At 31.6% G+C, this 23,215-nt stretch overlaps 1 protein-coding gene across 1 annotated transcript in view; it reads right to left on the reverse strand.

Annotated features, from left to right (window-relative positions):
* Positions 1–14,018, reverse strand: part of LOC118180955 (uncharacterized) — a 196,124-nt gene extending 182,106 nt beyond the window's left edge. The window contains exon 1 of the mRNA XM_085816646.1: positions 13,810–14,018. The gene's annotated coding sequence lies outside the window, so the exon portion shown is untranslated. The remainder of the gene's footprint in view (positions 1–13,809) is intronic.
* Positions 14,019–23,215: the final 9,197 nt, after the last annotated feature.

Here is a 23,215-nt window from a genome sequence, read left to right on the forward strand (position 1 = left end):
AAAGTGAAAACTCAGATCGGGTATTGTATTTAATCAAAATGCTAGTAGTTTACTGAAATAGTTAATATCAAAGGCCAAATATCAGAGACAAATAAAGAGCGTGTTTATATATTTAATTTTTATTCCAGATTACCCCTGACTCGCATTGAGTACTTTTACTACCACTGAGTCCCAGTATAATAATTTAATAATTTGGAAAAAGGTCATTCGACTTAAATAAAATTCTTTTTTAAAAAAGATAAATGGTAATAAATGGCAACAGCAAAAATATTCTTTGATTTGTATTTAAAATGTGGATTTGAATGTTTTGTATTAAATTTTCTGAGTCAAGTTTATTTAGTACAGATATTTTGGATTCGATTTGTTTGATAGATTCCTTTTCAAATCATACTGGACATTCATTGAATGACTGAATCACTTAATATTAAGTTCCAACATTAGATTTTAATTAGATTTTGATTTATTATTACATTCAAAGATAGCCGCCATTTTTAAAAATAATGGTTTATTATGCTGACTAAAAAAAGTTGATTTTAACAGTACTAAAAAGGTCTGCGATTACCATCTCATATATCTTGAGTGAGAATTCTGGATTTTCTATTGGTTAGGAAGTTAAGAAACTCATTTTAATATTTTTTCCTTAATAATTAATGTAGTTTTATCATTAATCGAATAATATAAGTTTAAAACCTAGGCTGCAATATAATATTGAAATTGGTTTATGGAGTTTTGTTTGTTGGCAGGATTTTATTATGTCAAGGATAAATAACAAAAACACATGAGTATATGAATTATAGAAATGCAATGAAGATACTAAAAAAGGGCAAAAGTTGACAAGATTGTATGTTTGTAAGAATTCTTCTAGTTATTACGAGTACGAGTGAAAACTGCTAAATAAAAGAAGAAATTTGTATTAGTTTCTTCCAAAACCAATTGGGAGCAAAATAATGAAATAATGAAAATATTTTAATGAAGACAGTCTTAAAATTTAGAGAACATTGTCCTAACTTGTTATTTATTTCTTTTTTCTAATAGATACTATTGATTCTTAGTTCTGATATACTTTGAGTTTTTTCTTGAAAGAGTAATGCAGCCAATCTTGAAGGATTTCAGCTTTTGAAAATCTGCTAACAGAACCTGCTTCTTCAGTTTGCATTAATTTCAACTATAGAAAGTAATTTAGGCGTAAAAATAGAACTGTGAAGAAACAAAGAGCCTACAACAATATTTGCCTTAAACAGAATTCATTTCGTTACGTCTTAAAATTCGTGTCTGCTTTTGAAAGGAAAATAAACACCTCTATTTTAGTTACTGTAAAAATTTGGTCAGATACATAGATTTAAATCCAGTTTCAATTTAAATTTTCTAAATCCAGTTTTAAGGTAAACGCTAACAATATCTAAAATATCGAACTATAAGACTTAAATAAACATTTGAAAGAGAAGAAATTATCAAAATAGAAAAGGTAATATTATTTTTATTTTAAAAGACTCTTCGTGAAAATGATCAAATCTTGAAAAAAGTTTTAAATCGCTGTATAATTTATTTCTCCCATCTTCCTAGCGTGCCTTCGTGGTGTAGTGGTTCTGCACGCTGGGCCGGTACTCCAGAGGTCCGTGGTTCGATTCCCGCCGAAGGCTGTAGCTCATTTTTCATCTTGCCTGCTTCCAAAAAATAGCTAATGTCTCTACAGCTGTATTAATAGGATATGAAAATTTTTAACTGAATCACAAGAATTTCAAATTAAAATTATGTACAAGATGTTACTAAAAACTGCATGACTATATAGTTGTCCTGAATGACTGATAGTAGATACATAGTTTCACTTTAAAGAAACAATCAAATAGGCATGCCCAATGATACAAGTAATGCGATTTAGCATATGATAGTTTTGGCTATGTCATACTTTTGTGTGATAATATTAGCAATATCTGCTTTTTCTTCTCTTTACAAGCTTTCTGAGATGAATGTTACAGCTAGTAATTTGTTCTTTATCTTATGAAGGATTGTTTGAAAGAAAATGAGTAAAAAATTAATAAAAATAAAAAATTGAAAGTTTTTAGATTTTAACGATCGCTTAAAAGGGAAGGATTTGTTAAGGTTTTTGCGCTCTCTCTGACCTCACAGTTTAGCAGTCTGTCGTTGTACTCATTCCTGATACCTTCACCCTTTTTACTTTCTTGTACGAAGTAAAAACGAAATATTGTAATCGCGAAAAGTTTCAGGCAGCATATTTCAACGAAAATATCCATTTGACCGCTTTCGAATGCAATTTAACGATGTTTTTGCGTGATATCTGTACGTAAGGACAGAATAAAAGACTCTTTTCCTCCAAAAAATAATAAAACTGATTTAAAATAAATTTTGAAGATAATTTTTCGTGGCGTCTGTATGAACGTATGTGCATAATGAACGTATCTTGCTTAACTCAAAAACGAGTATCCTCAGAACGTTGAAGTTTTGTATATAGGGACTACTGTAACATGTAGATGTGCACCTCGTATTTTGGTTGCAATCGGCCGCACCAAACGTATATAAATATATTTATAAATATATCCCCTCTGTTACCCGGCTCAGTGATCTCAATTTCTTTAGTCTTACATGTTTGTAAATTGTACATTTTTTGCTTTAACAATGATTGAATTATGTTGTTCTTATCTTCCGGTTAAGGTTTTTATTCCTTTAGTAAATCTGTATGCAATATATTTAGAATTATCAACAATTTAAAAGTTGTTTAAGTGCCGCTAAGCCTAATAATGTTTTTGATGGCGGCCGTTGCTTGTTTACATTTGAAACAGCAGAGTAGTGAATTTGTTGCCAATCTAGAGAAATGTAGCTTCGCAACAACAAAGATGATTTATTATAAGATTCATTTATTATTGCGATTTAAATCATGCTTAATCCTTTCGGGAATTTTTCGAGGAAATAAGTGTTTAAGATTTACTTAATTTTTAATAATTTAATTTTTAATAATTAGTAATTTAATTTTTAATAATTAGTAATTTTTAATACAGATATTTTGAGTTTTTATGTATTTTTGTCTTGTCGCGAAGTGAGAACTGAATTAATTTAATGAGAAATACTCAATCGTCTGTGGAAAACTGTTTCTTTTTGTTTTGTTTGCTTAATTTCTTTTATACATCGTTTTAGCTTTATTATAATATTTGAATAGAACATGTGGCAACTTTTAGAGAATTCTTTAAATGATATAAATTTTGTGCATTCTGAGTTATAATATGAACGAAATATAATGCTGTTAATTGAACCTAGCGCCAGAGTGTCGCTATGGTAAACAAATAGAGTGAATTTTAAAGAATGCATTTATTCTATTGTGGTTTATGCGCTGTCGGCGAAGTAGATTTAATTCAATCCAATACGTTTAAATGAAATGCAAAAAAAAAATACGTATAATTTAATATTCCGCACAAGGAAGTAATGTGGTGTACATATCAGATTTTTTAATTTTATTATTAAGCATCATTTTCTTCACTTATCGGCATATACAGTTCACCAACAAAATCACAAAATTTTTAAAAGTTGCATAGCAGCATATGTTTAGAATTCCTGATGCAGTGCTAAGTGTTATCATATATACTCGTATTTTCAGTATTTACTCAGTTTATCAGAGCAATATTCAATTTTTTTTATTAAGATGGTTAATAAAATTTTATTTTTTCACTTTATTATTAACTTTTATTTGTTAACTTTATTTATTAAATATCACGTTTTTTCACTTACACTACACAAAATTCGATTGAAAACCAAAATCGTAAAATATTTAAAAGTGGCATACCTTTAGAATACTAAAGAATGCCCTGCATATTTTTATATTTGCTATATTATTTTTTCAAAGCTAGCCCCTCGTTCTCCCAGCCACCTAAAATAGTTATCATAAAAATATGTATAATTATTTTAATGCGTTCAACTAGTGGAATTTCATAAAAATCTTGAGTATTTCTAATTAGATGCATTCATAATTTTAATACATGGTTATCTAAATCAATCACATTAAAAAGCAAGAAAAATATTCGTAAGAACTGTGTTTATTGCTTTTAAATCGCTTAGTTTTATTCTCAATAATTTTGTGACTATTATGTGTGACTAACTTGCTACAAAACCAATGTTCGGCCTTCTCTGGTCTTATCCATTCGTTAGAAATACATATTCAGGTCAAATATGAAGGTCAAAATGTATTAAGCTCGCACTATAGGTAATTAAGGAGCGATAAAACGTTACAAAAGTTCATACATTAAAAACCTAATACATGATATATTTTGATGTAAGGCAATAATGTTCAAGATTTTTTTTTAATTTTAGAATTATATTGTGACAGATAGGAAATATAAAATTTCAAGAAATGATGAATTTATAAAAATGGAAATGGAAACCTGTAATTAAGGATTTTCTAATGTCTTTCCAGAAAACTGAGTCAAGTCCATTTATTGTAGGAATATCAAAATAGGGATATCGTATCTCTAACTGTATTGAAACCAATGTTTCATATTTGTATAATAAGTATTTTATAATTTACTGCGATATCATGGAAAAATCATAAAATTTCTTCTCTGTTTATACCTATCCATTCTGTTTACCTGTATGCAAAATATTAAAATATACATAGTGGAATTTTCTTACAGGTAGTACAAACAGAAACAGGAAAATCTTCTGATTATGAAACCATTAACTTCTGATTATTAAACATCATTAAAAAACTTTAATTTTCATTATAAGTCTTAAGAACTTCATAGAAGGTTAAAATTAGTAACAAGGCAAAAACATATTTAGGTATTATTTTTTAAGATCGTATAAAATTGTAATTTGACGCGTATTGCTGTTAATTTTGAAGTTCTACTAAAATTATTTCGAAGCCGAAAATAACTAGCAAAACTTGAAAATAACTAACTTGGAAATTCTCAGTAGAAAAACATACGATCCTTATGAGCGTAAATTTTTAATCGAAAATACCACCACATGAAGGTGAAATAGGTATTTGAAATCAGAAATTTAGAAGACCTAGGATCAAGGGATTTGAAACTTTGCGGATGAATTATTACCCACGAGGGTATTTTTTTCTTTGCTAAAAAATATTTCTATGAATTTTGATATATTACGAGTTTTTCTCTAAAAGGTGAATTCCTATGAATTTTGAATGCAGTGCATATTTCTGTTTTGGAGACTGTTATTTCATTTTTTCATTTTTAATCTTTAAAGTAATCCTTAGGCAAAATATAAAATGATTTTTAATGATATTGTAGATTGTTCAATGGTTACTGTGTTAGAAATTAATATTAGGCATGCTTTATCTTTTTTTTTTTTTTTTTTTTTTAATTAAAGCCCCAAAACTTTGCAAAAGAAACGCATTCTTTGAATTGAAAAATACAAATTAGGTACTAACTAGTTTTTGAAAAGAAAATGTAATCAGTAATATTTGAATTTATATTTCCAATATATTTTCGAGCAGATGTTCGAACCATTTGGAAAAAAAAAATATATTCAAATCTCTAGCAGGAGTTACAAATCTCATTATTTATCTTATTTATTTAATAATATAAACTAATGTTGTAAGGTTTTAAGTTAAACTAACCAAGTTTCTCTTTATTTTAAGTTACCCTTTCCTGTAAACTCTTATTTCAACTTCCCTTCAGAATAAGCGCACGGTTCAGCTTTATGCTAATTTGTTTTGGAGCCAAGTTTTGGTATTTAAGGTTAGTGAGAAACTTCTCAAGTGTGAGAGAGCTTTTAGTCTCAGACCACGTCGGCTCGGTGGAAGTTCGCCAGAATAGTTAGTATTTAAATTCTTACGCTGTTCCTCAAATACTGATGGAAGTGATTTAAGTGCGTTAGTACTTAGCAAAGGTTTGCTACGCACCATAAATAGGCCAATCTGGCGTTTAAGCTCTGTTACAGCAACTATTTAAATGACTACTGAAGTTTTACTTTTAAAAAAAACTTGCTTGATTGTTCAAGACCCAAGCGCGATTATTATTTGTTCTGTTATCACTCCCGAGTTGGGAGTTTCTGTAAATAGTGATTTCAATAAAAGGGTCTTTTACACCCTTCGTACGTTGTAATTCTTCTAGCACTCTTAAGTACATAACTGCATTCAGCTCATTGTTCGAGGTCAGGACATTGATACTAGCACCATTATGTTTGCCAAAAGTATGCACAGAACATTAAGTCCTGATAATGTATTCAATAGAGGATAAACTTCTGAAATTAAGTAATTTCGATTAGTTTGATAAATGTCTTTGTATGTTTCATAAATGTTCCTACATAAAAAATGATCGACTTTAGCAAATTTTTCCTTAATACCCACCATATTTCCTTCCACTAACTTCGCAGTTAACCATCATGCTAAAATTTGGTTTAAATATTGTTATAAAATGCCCAGCTGCGGAGAGACAGTTTCCCTCAAAGCAGGTTTATGGTTGCCATAAATGGCAACGGAAGGCAGAGTTGCCACATTTGGCGAAAAATCGCCTATTTGGTGACTTTTGGCGATAAAAGTTTCGATATGCCATAGACGGATGGAGAACATTCCAGAACGAATTCTTATCGGTTTTGCCCAGAATGTTCTCGAAGGCAGGCCAAAAGTTATATAAACCCTGCCTATAAGCGAAGTAGCAGTTCATAGTGAGTCGAGTCGAGTGTATCGTCGAGGATATCCTCGAGGATATCGTTGAATTTTATCTTGAGTGTGTTGAGCTCCAAAAGCGATCGACCGAGTCGGGAACTGTACTTTAGCATTTCGCCGTGAAGCTGTCTACACCATTACAACCTGACAGCCTGAAGGCTGCTTTATTTATGGTTTAAGCGTGTTTGTCGTAGTTTTTAGACAGCTGTAAACGGGATTTTGGAATCGTTCTGAGTAATACTGACTAAATAAACTGTGTTTTGTTTCTTCATCAAGTGTTGTCCTCAATCACTCCAAATCCACGAACCCGTAGAATGGAACAATATTTTAGAGCTATTCTATAAGAATGCCAATTAACTGACGCGCGCATTAGATTTCATGTATTTTACTCCTCCAGTTACGGTATAATTCCGACCCTCTTTTTGATTTAATAGTTGCAGAACTGAAATATGTTTATGGAATCTTTCCCAAACTTCTCATTACTATGGCTGTGCTGATAGTACTTACAATTAGCACAGTATATGCAATTTTCATGCTCTTTATAAAAATGAATAATGGGCAATAGACATAATTCAATATTATTTTGGATATTTTTCATAATGATAATGCTCTTATTAATTAATTCTTCAATAATAATTAGTCTGAATAACATTAAAAAAATAACTGCATATTAGAAACTTTTTCAGGTTATTTTTCTTTCAGGTGCGTTATAAATAAGCAATGTATTGAAATTAATGTTTAAGATGTAGTTACCTTTACCGCAAAATTCATCATATACTCGTTTGAAACGGCTAGTTTTCTTTCCCCAGTAATGATTTTTTTCTTACCTAGTAATTTGTTATCGAAATCAATCGCATTGTGAAATACATGAAATCAATCGCACTGTGAAATGCAAACTACTGTAAAACTATTTACTTTACAGACATTCATAACGTGTTAGGTAGCACTATATACAGTGAAAGAGCTACTGAATTTTCGAATGACGCTCCGTTTTCAATGTTTCGAGCGTTAAGCCCCAAATCATTTTACTAATACATTCTCAAGCAAGGACAAGGATATTATAATAATACCCACAATTGATAGCTTAATTCTATAAAGCAGAAGTTCACAACGGAGCTGGTGTAGACCCCGTGGGGTTGATGAAATTTTAAGGGTATCAATGGTAATCAAGGGTTCGATTGCTGGTGGATAGCCGAATAGGCGCTGGCAATTGATCTGCATAATCAAGATCCCATTGATTAAAAATGTATTAATGAGATTGATCGTGAATTATTCATTGGTATTGTTGCTTGCATACGGGTTCATAATAGACTGAACGCACAAGTCTGATAATACGTTAATCTACGGCTATACATTTTTTAGTTATGAGCGATATATACGTGCAGATAATCATGTACTATTAAATACATACGTGCAGATAATCGTGTACTATTAAATACATACGTGCAGATAATCGTGTACTATTAAATACATACGTGCAGATAAATATGCACAAATGTTATTTAATAATACAGATTGGTAATATCTTATTCCATTTAATTTACTTGTTAAATCCATTCTACAATATTATCTGCGCTATCCTACATATGAGAGTAGTATGTCCTGGACATACTATGTGCGATAACGCAGATAATAGTGTAGAATGATTTGTATTTAATACAATATCCCATGGGTTCCAGGACGCAACTATACTGATATCTTTACTAATTCATCCAATGAACATACTTTAACTCGAGGGGAAAATGTAAGGTTAAACTCTTATATTTCCATTTACTAAGTTAACTAAACTGAAAATATTGTTTAAGTACCATTCACGATATTACAATTTTATAAAACGAGCTTTTTTTTAAAACAATTCGGATAGGTGTTATTATTTTGCAACAGTAGTTTCTTAACATCTCGCAGGGATATTAACTATTTATATTTTGCAGTTTTTGTTCGCTATAAGCAAAAATCAGACAATGCCGATTGCAAAATTTGTATTTAATACAATATCACATGTTATATCAAGAAAAAAATGTAATAGCGAAAAATGAAATTTTTAGTAACATGTAGATTCCAACTCTGAATATAGAGTTTAATTTATTACTTTATTAGAACTGTAATATTCATTTTCAAATGAAGGTGCAATTTTTAATATTTTGATTTTCCTATCCATTCATTGTATGTTTCCTTTTCCAATCATCAAAACATAAATAAAGGACACCGAAGTGAATACCAGAACTTTCAGAATTGAAATTCGCCTTTTTTAGTTGAATTTTAACTCTGTTTAACAGTAAAGATATAGTTTTATCATTTGGTATTAGTAAGTAAAATGTATTTATATTCCGAATTAGATTGTAATCCGAAGTTTCCAGAATGCAAGCTTCTTTTTTCTTTTTTAATTATTTATTTTTACAAAATAAGTAAATTTTCAGTTTCACCAGCTCAATTATTGAATAGATAAGATTGCAATTGTAACGAGAGCAATTATTGAAATTGCTTAGGAATTTAGGAGAAGACAAAATGATTGAAGGAGATGGCATATAAAAAGAAATACATGATTAACTTATTTTAAATTAAATTTATGGAAATTAAGAAGGTAACTAATAACAACATTTTTGAATTAAATCTAAATATTTAACAATATGATTGCGCCACAAAGCAAGGGCGTGTATCAAAAGGTAAAAAATGTAAGGTATAAAAATTAAAACTTTTGTTTCAGAGGAAGCTACACGGTTTTATTGAATTGTCATCGATTTGTTTATATGCTTCTGTGCATAAAGAAAAGTAAAAGCATTTCCAAGTGAAATTCTTTCATTATTATTTATTTCACATTAATGAAAATTGTTTAGGAAAAATATTTAATTTTTTTATAAATATGTACATAGCAGAGGCCTATCTAGATCAGCGGTTCTCAACTTTTTGACTAACGCGTACCATCTAAACAAAAATTGAAAACCTTTAGTACCACCACTAGAAAGTACTACTACCACCACCACTCTTGAACAAAGCTCAGATCGCATAAATTTACGAGTGTTAGAGAAAAAGCTCAATCAGCATGTTAGGGTTTAATTTTTGAATTTAATAGTTAAAAATACTTTGCTTCTTTGCGTACCACCTATTTTTCTCTTGCGTACCACCGGTTGAGAACCCCTGATCTAGATGTTTTCGTTCCATGTTAATTATAGTTGATAAGAGATAACAGAGAGAAACCCATTAGCTGCTTTATCTTGTATTCGAAAACAAAATATTTAGTTTTTCCATAAATATCTTAAACGGTAGATTACTATTTCCTAAACTGCGAGCTGTAAAAAATAGTCCTAAATCATATTTTTCTAATATTTATCAAAATCCAAGCAACATTAGAACCTCTATTATAGTTACAGATAATATTTATATCCTGTTTGTAACAGAACTATAGGAGTTATCAGGTTCCGAACGTAATTCTAATCTGGAATTGCTTGATATTAAAACTTTAATTATCCATTATAATTATGATGTATATAATTTGTAACTATTTCAAGAATAAACACTAGTAATTATTATTCAGAAATTCACATGAATCGGATATTAAGCAACTTAAAATGATTTCGTTAAATGCCTGTCAAAGGATTCAAAGCAAGCAAAAACAAAAATTTCAATGAATTGAAATGTAATATTTTGACCAGTTTTACATTTAGCACGTAGAAAAATTGTAAACATTGCTTCACAGAATAAAAATAATAACTAAAGAATAAAATGTGGATATAAGTTTTGATGAATAATAATTATTTAGCGTTATTTTGAAGTTAATTTTAAGGCAAGAAAAAGTAGAATAACTTTAAGGAAAATGAGATTTTTCTACATTAATAGCAGCTGAAAATATTTCACGTTGAATGTTCAGCGTGAAGTTATTGAAATAATAATTCAGAAGTCAAACAACAAAAATCAGCGTTATATTTACAAAATTTTCACAGGACTAGTTTCGATGGTTTTACCGAACCACCATCTTCAGCTGCAAAACCGCAAATGAACAAGATAGGAAATAATGATTAGATAAGATAAGAAAGCCTGGACAAGAATAAGCAAGTGGCGCCATCTGTTGGTAAAACCAGAACTAAAACATAATTTCTTTAAAGGCCGAAGGCAAATTTGGATTGGAATTAGGATCGTTAACTAGAACAGAAAGATTTTTATGAATGTGAAATGCCTCTAGAAAATCCAGTTCTCCAATGGAAGATGATTTTTGAATAATTTTGGCAGCAGAAAAACTGAAAGTGTGGTTTTCGGACCAACAATGTTGAGCAACAGAAGACTTCTGTGTTTCCTTTTTTCTAACATATGCCTCATGTTCCTTGACGCGAAATTTTAAGGCTGTGTGGTTTAATTTACATGCCAGTGTGGTTTAATTTACATTGGCCAAACTAAGAGAGCCTTAAAATTTCGCGTCAAGGAACATGAGGCATATGTTAGAAAAAAGGAAACACAGAAGTCTTCTGTTGCTCAACATTGTTGGTCCGAAAACCACACTTTCAGTTTTTCTGCTGCCAAAATTATTCAAAAATCATCTTCCATTGGAGAACTGGATTTTCTAGAGGCATTTCACATTCATAAAAATCTTTCTGTTCTAGTTAACGATCCTAATTCCAATCCAAATTTGCCTTCGGCCTTTAAAGAAATTATGTTTTAGTTCTGGTTTTACCAACAGATGGCGCCACTTGCTTATTCTTGTCCAGGCTTTCTTATCTTATCTAATCATTATTTCCTATCTTGTTCATTTGCGGTTTTGCAGCTGAAGATGGTGGTTCGGTAAAACCATCGAAACTAGTCCTGTGAAAATTTTGTAAATATAACGCTGATTTTTGTTGTTTGACTTCTGAATTAGTATTTATTCGGCGTGTTATTGTGTCTTAATTATTGAAATAAGTTGATTCCTTTTTTAGTGCACATAAGTTGAATTTTTCTAAAAGTAATATATTTTTGAGAAAAGTTAGCTTTTAGAAATTTATTCTTTCATTTTATGTAAAGGCATACAAACTGAAATTTTAAAATTATTTCTAAGGATTATGGTTTTTAAGGGCACAATTAAAAAATATCATTTGTGCAAATGAAATTGCTTCCGGCACGTCTTGCATAAAATAATCTCTTTAAAAAAATCTGACAGCTTTCAAATTTTACATTATGCTCAAAGGAGCATTTTTAAACATTTTGTGTGTTACCTGTATTCATTAAATATCATGTTCTTCGCATTTAAACCATAAAATTCAGTTCAACAGCAATGTCCGATTGCCGATTACTTTCTTTTCAATTCTGGTATGAATTTCTAAGAATTTTTACCAGTTTTTGCTAAAAAAAAACTGCATGGCCGTTCTCGGTGTTTTATTAAATAGGGGGCAATTGCACAGCTCACCCAAAGCCGAAAATAAAGTTCGTGAGTTTGAATCAAGCAATTTTGCTGGGGTGAAAAGTCAAGGTGGTTGTAAATATTTAAAGTTCGTAATCTGAGGAGATACAGTCGTAAAAGCACTGCAGTAGCATAAATTCGGTAAAAGCGTTAATCTTCGATTTATTTATAGTAGTAAATAAATAAATTCTTTTATCTTGAGCACAAAATATTTTAGTAAACGGAAAGAATACGAGTTTTTGGTTGTCACGTGATGTTATTCGCCAAATTGGAAGCAACACCAGTATCCCAAAATAATTTTAAAATGAGCATATCCCCTTAAAAATTTCCGATACACAGACTCGCACGCTGGAGATAAAAATGCTTTTTTTTTCGTACAGGGTTGCCATTACTCCCTTTGAAATCGTTGAGTTTGTTAGTCAAAACCTCGTTAAAGTGTTACAAAATATGCAATCTATAATAAAACAAATTCCAAAACCAGATGCTCATAGTTTCCAGATGCCCATATTCGGTGAAGGAATTTGTTATTCAAAATTTGATGGCTACCGTTTGTACCGTTGTTTTATCACAATGGGAGAAACATACATATATATTTATCCATATTCCTCATTATTTCATTTCTTTAAATATAATACAAAGCCATAATATTTGGTGGCAATAATTTGAAAAGTTTTCAACGCAAAATGTCAGAACGAAATTAATAGCCCTTGTGAACTAACGCCTTTAGGCTAATAATTTTATGATAAGTACCAGTAACATTGGGGATTCCTGAAACTAATTCATCATTAAAAAATATTTCTTTGACCAAATATTAAAAAATATATAAATTAAATACTCCACTGGTCAGTTTTGGCAAAGTATTTTAATGTCACCTACTTTCAACTATTATTTCAACTATTTTCAACTACTTTGAACTACTTCGGCTATTATTTTCATTACTTATTTACGACTATTATTTTCATTACTTCGACTATTATTTAACATCAACTGTTTTCAAGTCTTAAAAATTTTAACTTTGCTAAATTGAACATAAAAATACAAAAGTGAATAAAAAAAAAAGGCATGACTAAAATGATTAAAAAATAGAAAAAAATAATTCAAGGCAAAAGATTTGTTATTAAGTTATAATAAAACTAATTATTAATAATAAATTAATGAATATTTTTTATGTTGAAAGATTTTAATTTAGTAACATACATTAATTTTCATATACAATACTTACTAACAGCACATACAGTTTTGCACAGTTACCTCACAGAAATTATTATAATATCAATCAATTTAAAACGATGATAAAGGCCCTGGATTATGTTTGCTAATAACCACAAAGTCATAATTTGAAACTTCTTTTTCGTGTAAAGTTAAATAAAATATTAATTAAATATTAATTATAAACATTTATTTAACACATAAAAGTAACCTTTAAGTTAAATATTAATTATAAACATTTATTTAACACATAAAAAAGAACAATTAATATAACTATTTATATACAAACTCCATAATAACAATTGTACTACTTGAAAAACACTAAAAATGAATCGTACACAAGGTTCTAAATAAAATGGATTTAGATATTCAGAGATTTTATGAAAACTGCGTTTGTGGTAATATTTGGGTGAAATGTATTGGAAATACTCGTAGTAATGTTTGGTCAGATCTGTAAATAACGTCTTGATGATTTTTGAAATGAGTCCAGAACTTTTATTTAAAGTTTATCTACAACGAAGTTTGGAGATTTAAGTATTAGTTGTCGAAATACCTATATATTTCTTTATATGAAATGCTGTTGAATAGTTAGTGAACTTACCTATCTTATCTAGAAGATGGAATGGGATGACTCAAACTGAAAGAGCAAAAGTTGGACTAGGCATCGTATATGGTAGACATGAAGCTCTTTATCGAAGTTTTAAGTAGCCATAAAGTAATTTTTTTTCCTGACCAGGATCACAAATCCTGGCTACTGAATACTTTGAGCCTTTTGTCACGATGTGACATGTATCGATAGTTTCTTCCGTCAGTTGAGGATTTTCATTGGTGGCTCGCGTGACTGTCCAACCCCTGTCCACCCTTCCGAACCTTTTTCCAGTTGGTTTGGAAGAGAGCGGCGTGAGTCAGAAACGTCCTCTCGTTACTGAGGACATAATGTGACAACAGTTAAAATGATGTGTCCCATTCTATGTTCTAGTTTAGGATTCATTTGCGAGCGGTTACTATTGACTTTAGCTTGTTCAGCACGATAAAAACTTTGTTTCCCGTTGTCGTTAAATTTAGCCTGGTTTCTCGCAACGAATCTCCAGACAACATAAAATATCAAGTTTGTTTCTAGTGTTCCGTTTTCACCTTCCGTAATACATATATTTGACTACAGCTATTTGTGATCGCAAATGAAATACCGAACACATTTTAATTGATCTCCTAAAATCACCAAGCAGATAGAAATCTCAACTTGAAAGCTGTGAGTGAGTTGTATGGACCTACGAGTAATATGATTTTTTAAAACTGACACAGGGCTATGAAATTTGATTAGTTCTTCAAAAACGAAAGAAAAATATTAATTCAAATTCAGTAATTTGGAAGCCTTTTCTTAATATCATGAAAATCTTACGGCTTTCGATGCGAAAATTCCGTTTTGATCCAATTCTTTTTTTAAATTTTAAACTAAAAAAAATTCAGTTTTAGTTTTTAGAGAAATAAATAAAATCAAACTAAAAGTTTTTTAAAAGCCACAGATCAAAGTATTATTATATTTTTTTATGACAAAAGTGAAAAATTCAAGTAAAGTTTTGCACATTGAAAAGTAATCGATGATATTTCATGGTATGTATATCATGGTATTCACATACTGTATTTTATGTCAGTCAACGAACACGAGGAATCTGTTTTCATTAACTGAACAAAAGATTGAAATAATTATGTAAAATGTTTATGTCTTTTTCACATTTTACAAAATTTGTATTTTATGGAGATAAAATTTCCAGCCTTAGATGCAAAATCTTTAAATGTTTATTTATTTATGAAACTACACTGGTTATCATAAATTAAGGAAAAATCACAAAAATCACGATTGCTGAAAAAGTTGCATGTAGAATTTAATGAAACTTGCCCACAATATACAACACATAGTGAGGTATCAAATAACATAAAAAGAAATTACCAGACAAATATGGTAGTATAGAAATTAGCACATGTATAAAATGAAAAAATCGAAGGTGTCAGTTTGCTATAGGAAAAGTACCTTCAATATGGAATATGATCGCCTCTAGAAGCAATACAGCACATACAGTGATGTGTGATGCTTTCAATTATGCGGTCTATCAGTTCCATAGGAAGCGAGAGCTATTGCAAAGCAGTTTCAAGCGCGACAAGGGTTTGAAGGGGCGGATTAAGAGCAGCTAGACGTCTCCCTAAAGCATCCCAAACGTGCTCGATAGGATTCAAGTCCGGGGATCGAGCTGGCCATTCCATGCGCATAATTGCTTCCTGTTGAAGATAATAATCTACTATGCGAGCTCTGTGTGGTCTTGCGTTGTCGTCCTGTAACAGGAAAGCATCACCTTTTGCCCCGGCATATGGGCGCACATAAACATCAAGGATGTCATCTCTATAAATCTGAGCATTCACGGTTCCCCTTATGGAGGTCTGTGTGTCCACCCAAAGAGATGCCACCCCAAACACAGACACTGTCCCTTCCGTATGCATCTATTTCACGGATGTTTGACGGATGATAACGGGTTCTAGGCTCTCTCCATAACAAATAACGCCTACTATCGCTTTCTAGACTAAACCCGGACTCGTCCGTAAAGAGAACCGCCCTCCATTGATCAGGCGTCCAGTGGACATGTTGTCGTGCTCACTGAAAACGGCCCCTCCTATGGCGTGATGTAAGCGGCACACAAATGGCTGGTCGCCTCTCATACTGACCACCTTCGTGAAGCCTTCTACGCACAGTTGACGTTGACACAAACATTCTGCAATGGAGCAGCAATGGAGGATCTAAGAAGAATCGGAGTAGCGGTTCTATTCCTGCGTGCACATAATGTCAAATATCGGTCATCGACGCTCGTCGTAGCAGTTGGCCGTCCTTGGCTGAACCTCCTAGGTGCCGAATCTGTGGTTTGAAATTGCCTCCAAAGTCTATGAACCACAGAAGGACTCACACTTTGCCCTGCCTCTAGTCTCCCAATGGCTCTCCGTCGCAGTTCTGCAGGCAAATGATGCTTGGAGGTCATTGTTACGAATTGGCTATCTCAGATTTCTGATGTCACTGTCACAGTGAAATATGTGGGCTTGCTCTCAAACATGGACTTTTATGCTCCTCGCAGATGACGTATTCCGGAAGCAGCACCACTAATTTGCATATCACAGTTTTACTTAGCTACTCTTACTCGACAACATATTCAAATTTTACACATTTGGCTTATTTTTGAGGGAGTTATCTCTATTTTTGCGATTTTTCCTTAATTTATGATAACCAGTGTTATTATCTAGATGATGATTATTGAAATAAGCAAGCATAATTAGCTGATAATTTACTTATTAAGCGTTAATATGACTAGAAAAATGTCATTAGAAATTCATTAAAATTGAAGATATGCAGCACTTTAAAGTTTGTTGAACTGATCCTAATTTTTTAAAGTTTAATTTTAAAACTTATATGTTTAAGGAATTCAAACTACGTCTATTTGATAATTGTAAACAGGGTAAAACAATATATACTTTTATGGCTTTTCTTATGACAGATAGGAAAGAGTGCTGCATTCTCATTACATACAAGCATTCTCCAATGTACCAAATAGGTGATTCGAAAACAGATTGTCGTCGAAATGGAAACCAAGAATTTTTAATTTGAAAACACACTTTAATTGCCTAAAAAGTCAAAAACTCTGCTTGTCTCTTCAGAAAGCGCAAAGAAGATAGGTAGCTCACATTTTGCATATATAAGTGCTTTTGAAATACAACTTGTTAATTTAGTTGAATATATCGGTTCTACTTATAAAGCGAATTCTGAAAGAAAGAAGCCCTTCACAATATTCCCTTTTTAAATTTGAAATATGAATTTTGTAAAAATAACGAATCTTAATTTTTTATACAGTTCTTGATTCTTATAATTGCCTTAATTGGATTGAAATATCAATTTCGTAAAAATAACGAATGTTAATTTTTTATAGAGTTCTTGGTTCTTATAATTGCCTTAATAAAATTTATACTCATTCTTAAAAAATGATGGCAGTGCTACAGTATTGGGAAATATATTTAATTTTAAAGTTTGAGATTATGCTAAGGAGCAGTAAACAAATTGAAGAGTTACATTTTCAAATCTGTGCTAACTAAACAAAATTTTAGTTTAGAAAAATGGCTCTGATGTAACTAGACTAAGTGAGGAACATTGTTTGGCAGACTGTCATGAAACATTTTGATCAATGCAAATCTTTATAAAAGAAATCAATACAAATCTTTATAAAAGGGATCAATACAAATCTTTATAAAAGGGATCAATATAAATCTTTTTAAAAGACTACTTTTTACTCACAGAATAGTAGAGAATTTTTGCTCTTGAATGTACTAGTATGGTTCAATATTGGCACATAGTCACAACATTATTTGTATACATTAAAAGTGAAAACTATAATTAATAACTAATTAAAAGTAGGTTAATGTCTAGGTTAATGTATGATTGTTAGCTTATTATTCTAAAGTAATAAAACTTATGAGAATATTGACAACGTATTTTTAATACACGAAAATATGCGTGTGATAAAATTCTTTCGGCATACCAATAATAACAAACTTATGTGTTACTAAATATGACTATAGAAACAGGGGAAACGTGTATAAAATAATATTATAATTCTCACAAAACTGATTTTTTAAATTCAAAATTGATATAGCATGAATGTTAACGTTACGTAAATGATTTTTGTAACGGAACGCATGTGTTTCATATAAATAAGAATTACATTGCTTATGCGATAAATTTCTAAATGATAAAATTTCAAAATGTTTAAAATAATTTAGTGTAAAGCTCTTGAATCCATTCGAAAAAATTTCTTAATTGTGTTTTCCGATGTATTTCATTTATCACAGGCATCTTAAGGTTTTATTTAAGAAAAATAAATATGAGGTACAGTTAAGGTTAAACCTTAATAGGTTTTATGTCATGGTCGATATAATGGCTTTCTATTTCAGGTCTCCTATCAGTAAGAATTTTGATAAATTGCCCAAGGACTCCATTTATTTTATGCAAGCAAACGTGATATCACTACTTATTTTTCAGAGCGAAATTTCTTCATTATTGAAGAAACACATGAGTTTAATAATAGATCTTTTGATTCAAATATTTTTATTCTTTCTCTTATGATGAAAAACCAGATCATAGAAACTATATCTATTGTTTGATTTTGCTCTTTTATTATATGGTTTTAGTACGCATAATTAAGGACTTAAGAATTCAAAACAGACTGGAATTTTTAAGAAAGAAAACATTGTTTTCGTATTTATTGATGAAATGGAGTCTGCTTTCATGAGAATCTTTATTCCCATGAATAAAATAATTTAGGAAAACTGATTATTCTTATGGGATAAGTGACTGCATTCTGCGCCGTTTGTACCTAATTATTAAATTCCTGGTCTCATTATGTAATGTCTATCCTTGAATTCTAGCTCTTGAGCAGTTATGGATAGCTTTCGCAGACGAATTATACAATAATATCATGTAAAATGGAAATTCCTAGCGCTAAGCTCCTTTGGTACTAAGAAAAGGTTCATTGCCTTTTAAATAAAATTCTTAAAATCGGTCAGCTAAATGTTAAACAAAATGTTAGTTTATGCACTATATAAAGCGACGCACCAAGAAGGAGTTCTCTGAATGGAACGAAATTGCATATGTCCTTTCCTTGCGACAGAATGTGGAAATGTTTAACTTTTAGCCATCAGTGACTGACTAGCTGGAGCTCCATTGCAACGGAGCATTCGGATGTGTATAAAAAACATAAAACATTCCATTGCTAAGACATAACTTCCATGTAAATGTGATTTCGTTGACTCACGTGGATTATAGCATTGCCTCGCAGAAGAAGTAGCAACAAATATGAGCAGATGTCCTCATTTAAAGAGAGACTATGCAATTGGACTAATTGAAGCAGGGTGGCTATATCGCAGTATCGCTAGACATTTGGTTCGGACCGATGCTGCCCTTCAACGGTGTTGGCAAGAATGGGTGTATCATAGTCGTCAAGAAAGTTGATTGTAACGTCAAGAACGTCGAAGCAACGATAGAGCGCGCGAGGACAGAGTGATCGTACAATCAACGTTTACAGCCCCTGATGAGTCCTTATTAACGATCTGACGTATAACCGGGACATCAGTGACTGCAATGACTATTGATAGACGACTTAGAGAACAGGGACTGAGGTCAAAAGATCGAGCGCTTTCGATCTGGGATCTCACAGATTGGAATAGAATTGTTTTCAATTCCTTTCGAACTGAATCTCGATGACCAGTGATGATGTGTTTAGAGATATCCAGAACAATGGTAGGATAGTCACCTGACTGTCGTCCGCCACACAGCCCAACAACCAAACGTTATGGTATGGGGTGCAATTCATTTGATAGCCGGACCCCTTTAATTGTCATCTGTAATACCCTTACAGCACAGCTGTACATTGACAAGATTCTACGCCTAGGATCGTTGGGCTTGCATTTCAACAGAATAATGCTCAGTCCCACACAGCACGCCTTTCTGCGGCTTGTCCTCGTGCTTCATTAATATTTCTCTAGTCGGCACGATCGCCAGATTTCTCTCCAACAGAGCAAGTTTAGGGTGTAATGAGTAGGCGTCTTTGACCGTCTCTGGATCTTGGCGATCTAACTCGCCATTTGGAAGGTGTATGGCAAGCAATCTCGCAGGAAGACATTCGCCAACTCTACAATCTTAATATGTAGGGTTTCCCTTAGTTAATTAACCTTTCATTCAAATTTTTGTTATTTTTCTAAACTCCTCAACTTCCCCTCGCATTTCCTTGCCAGGATGTAAATTTAAAGTTAAATGAAGCGAGAATTTTAACGGGTGAATCTTGGAGTTTACTCAAAGCGTGTTTTTGCTAGCCAGCGCACGTTTCGTTGCTGATCTTGCTGTTACGCTAATACGCCTCTTGGCCATTCCGAATAATTATCACGCCTGTTAGGTTTGTTGAGTCAACCTAAGTTAGCCGTAACTTAACGTGCTAATCCAGCACTATTCTATTTAGTCTATAATTGGTTCATGTAATAACATTTAAGTTCCAGCGCAAGTTGTCAGTGTTATTGTAAAGCACGAAGTATGTCCCTTTCTATTCTTAGTTGGAAATAACAAAGGGTTATTTTAACCCTTCTTCTGTGCTGGTATTACTTCACGTCTGTGCGAGAATTCGCGATGTTCATTTGTAGGATCTAGATCAGTTTATGTGGCTTAAGAAGGCTAGATCTTATAAATAAAGAGAAAATGCTAAATAATTGAGCGTATAAAAAGGAATTTATTAATAGGTCTTTCAGGAATTTGGACTCAAAAAGTCCAGATTTCACTGATCGATGTATGAAACGTTTAGATACAACATTGAGATATTATAAGTTTGATCCTAAATTTCTGGATTATAACAGAGCTCTTGTAATAATTAAGGGGCATTAATAAGCACAACACGCGAAGATCTTGCTAATTTATGCCAAGCCTCGTCTATAAATAATTGTGAACTTATATTTATGAAAAAGAACGCAGAGCACTTTCACATAAATAGCGTTAGATGAAATATATATATATATATATATATATTGTTCAACTATTTTCCTAACTATGGTTTGTGAGATGAAAATAAATTTCACGAAAGCGTGAGGAAATGAATTACACCATATGATCCATTTCGTGCTCAGAATAATATTTTAAAGAAACGTTGCGATATTATGAAAGGACCGAATATCAATACGATTAATCCTTTACAGTAGTAGTAGTGATAGAATGCAGACGATAGAGCAAAGCTAGGAGTGTAATTCTATAGACGACACTTGTGATGTATGGCATAAGAAGCATATATTAAATATGACATGTCAAATGCGTATACACGGTAATTACAAGATTAATCGGGTACTGAAGTCTATAATTTCCATTGTGTTATATCGTCTAGTACAAAGCTTGACCCTTTTTTATCATCAAGATTTTTATTCCGATACCAGATATTGCATATAAAATAAAGATAGAAATGTGCACATTTTCTCATAAATAAGTATTTCTTTGAGAAACAATATACGTATGAATAGTAGCATATTTAGGATTTATTTCAAATATAAAAAAATTAATGGCAGAAAACTTTTTAATGAGACGAATGTGCTTGATTTTGTAGCGTAACAAATTAAAATTATGGTGTAATATGTGACACTGATGAGCATAAAGAATCTTTGATGTTTTCCACCGATGAACGATGTTTGAATTTAATGAACATTAAAGCTGAAAAATTTGTTTCACATAACTATGTGTTGCTGGATGGTAGAACATTTAATGCCATTTCAGAAAATGTGAGAAATTCATTTCTAGGTCTAATCCAAAATTCAGTCAAGGAGTTTTGTGGAAACACAAATATTGAGTCACTCGATATCTAAACAAATTCCTCTTAGGCTTTATAGGGCAGGTGATTATTCTCCTTAATGCCACTCAAGAATGGTTTGGAAACCAAGATAACGTTTTAAAATTAAAATTCAATATAGAGTAACTGTGTCTCCAGGTTTTTTAATTATTGATCTATAATAATTTTTTTCAATTAAAGCTTTGAATTACTTGTCCAATTATAAAACTTTCAGTTGGCCGAAAAATTTCGAATGAGTCATTTTTTATAATATTCATCCAATACTGATCTTTTTAATAAAATCTTCAAATTTATCACTCGAAGTAAAGACGTTTCAAGATAAAAGTTGAAATCGCTTAGTTTCTCAAAAATATTCGACAACTAGCACAGCTTTGATAGCAAAACGAAATCACATTTACATTACAAAATCCGATTTCGCGCGCTTAAAAATAAAATAATTCCTTTTCTTAACAAACAATATTCTTAAACTTTGCCTTCTAGATGTCCATCTTACTTCTGAATGGAATAATATATTTTTATTTTCGGATTCCATGTCTTTACAGAGATTTTCACTCGCCATCGCTATTGTACCGTCTGTGCATATTCCAATGAAATTTTTCCATTCTAAAACTTCCTTTTTAAAAGATCTGTCAACTTTATTATACATACAGTGGATGGACAAAAATATGGAAACACTTTGTGAAATGCATGTTTGAAAAGAAAGATTGATTTTAATGAAATATGTAGGTGGCGCTGGCATTTTTGACTACTGACGCTATCAGGTTCAATGTTCCGTCTTACTTTCTTCGGGAACATGCAAGGACCTGACTCGGAACAGAGAGCTTACTAAAGCTATGTTCAATAACTGTGGGAAGTAGACAGGATACACAAGAAGGGTATACAAAACCCTTTATTTTTCTCTATTTACAATAACTTCCGTACTTCGGAATACAAAGCCCCACTACTTGTGGTCTAAACGTAAAAATATAAAAATAGAACTAAACTCTAATTTAACTTTACAATAATAAACGTGGAAGATTGGCCTTATATTAACAGGAAGCCGTATGTAGTACAGAGATCTGTAAACACTACAATACGTTTAAAGTTATCAAGAGGATTAAACCTCTGGCCTGGTAGGCAACCAGCAACTGAGTAAAACTTCTAAGGTAAGCGGCCTGCTTCGACTAACTGCTTCCTCTCTCTCGCTTGGCAAAAAGCCACAACTTAAATACTTGGCGTTCGCCAGACAAACTTTGCATAAATACATTAACGCTTATAATTCTGGCCGGAAGTAGAAAATAAGAAGTGATAGTAAAGATTTAAAATAAAATAAACGTTAGTAAAACTTAAGATCCTTACATACTTCCCGCCAGAGTTAATTAGTTTGAAACTGAGGTCTAAAACGACCTTTTTGAAAACTTTTAGCTCTAGAATCTAACGTGAGGCCAATCTTTTACAAACATTTTTCGCTAGAAACTAGAAATTTAAAAGAAAGAAATTTGTTTTTACAATAGCAGCTCCCAGGACACGCAATGTTTTCATCTGTACTGCATCTAAACAGGAGCTTTTATTCAAATCTGGTTCCTTCCAGAGATCTGGAAGGAAAACTAGTTTAATGAAATGTTA

Source organism: Stegodyphus dumicola, chromosome 5 (genome assembly GCF_044657685.1).
Source record: "Stegodyphus dumicola isolate Sdum_Otavi_A_Nest chromosome 5, ASM4465768v1".
Lineage (NCBI taxonomy): Eukaryota > Metazoa > Arthropoda > Arachnida > Araneae > Eresidae > Stegodyphus > Stegodyphus dumicola.